General features: G+C 35.1%; 1 non-coding gene across 1 annotated transcript; it reads left to right on the forward strand.

Annotated features, from left to right (window-relative positions):
* Positions 1-726: 726 nt before the first annotated feature.
* Positions 727-829, forward strand: LOC116857267. The gene has a single exon (XR_004380724.1). It is a non-coding gene; the product is annotated as a U6 spliceosomal RNA (small nuclear RNA).
* Positions 830-1554: the final 725 nt, after the last annotated feature.

Raw genomic sequence — 1554 nt, forward strand, 5'->3', positions numbered from 1 at the left:
GACAGGTTGTTTTCAGAACCTGAAACTGTGGAAAAGTTGTTGGATTGTTTTAATGTTGTGGGCATTGACAGGATCAACAGCTGTTTCTCAATGATGGCAAGTACGGCACAATCCTTGATTTACCAAATAATGCTTACAGATTTAACGAAGTTCGTAAAGTCAGTAACTCCAATGATAATGTGTATGGGGATTTCAATGGGGGCCACAGCATTATTACAGTAGTCTATTATGGGGCGCCACTTTTTCTTTCTCAATTTAAAAACAGGCCAAATTGGTCTAAGTGAAGAAGCGAAAAAGTCTTGAATGGTTGGTTTTAATGTTTGAAATCTGTTTTAATTTACATTGGGTCATAACTTATTAACTGGGGGAAGATCTACGAGGTCTTATTTTATCAACACGACTTGAAAATTCCAAAGACCAATTTAATTTTAACTTATTACTCATTGGGTAATAGTAATACCCGCTCTGACGTATTTCAGTGTAATGCATTATACAGTAGTGCAGAATTTAAGCAACACAGTAGTTCTGATGGTCAGAGACACACCTATTTGTACTCTATTTTATATTTTTAAGTCTTTTAAGATTATAAGAAGTACCTTGCTTAATATTTAGAATCCCCAGGTATATCTTTAATTTGAACCTCAGACCATGAAGATTAAAACCATGAAGATTTGCCAGTGGGTACATTTTGACATATTAAAGTTAATTCAGATCCAAAGTTGTTGAGTGCTTGCTTTGACAGAATATATACTAAAATTGGATAGATACAGAGATTAGTATGACCCCTGTGCAAGGATGAATACAAATTTATCAAACATTCCATATTTTAAAATAAAACACACACACACACACACACACACACAAATTTGTTGAGACACAAACTTCAATCAGTAGCCTTTTATCTTTTATTATATAAAATAATTTAATAAATTTTGGACTGGGTCAAATTGTGGACCTCTGTTTCAATTTTCTGTACCCAGGTTTCTATCCTGTACCCAGGTTTATTCTTCTTTTCTATTTTTAAATTGGTGTTAATGGATATACTTCAGACAAACTCCTCTCTCCCTTGCTCATATACTTAAGCTTGCTCCTCCAGAGAACCTCAAATTAACATCTCCAGGGTTTATAGCCTCCCCCATGGCAATGGTTCCTTTATTGAATTGAAGCTGGGCTTATGTTGGATTTGACTCAACCACTTCACTGTGCTACAGGGGTAACATGAGTGCTTTCCTCTATAATCTTGAGGATCAAGATCTTTGTTGTAACAGAAACATAAATAGCAGCAGCAGAAGTGTAGTCCTAGTGAGTCCTGTGCTTTTAGATGAATAGACTTCAGCATTTCAGGTAATGACTGCATTTTTTTCCTTTTTCTCTATTTTAAAAAATTCATTAGTGACTACTTTTTCACGAGTGACCAACTGATGTGCCCATATCTTGCATAGGGTACAATCCTTCATACGGAACAGAGGTCAAAACTTGTCTGAGACTTACAATGAATTGGTAATAGGTGAGACTCTTTCTCCTAAACCTATTGTCAACCAGTTTTATTTTAAA

Source organism: Lontra canadensis, unplaced genomic scaffold, assembly GCF_010015895.1.
Source record: "Lontra canadensis isolate GAN:19392208 unplaced genomic scaffold, GSC_riverotter_1.0 scaffold121, whole genome shotgun sequence".
In the NCBI taxonomy this organism is placed as follows: domain Eukaryota; kingdom Metazoa; phylum Chordata; class Mammalia; order Carnivora; family Mustelidae; genus Lontra; species Lontra canadensis.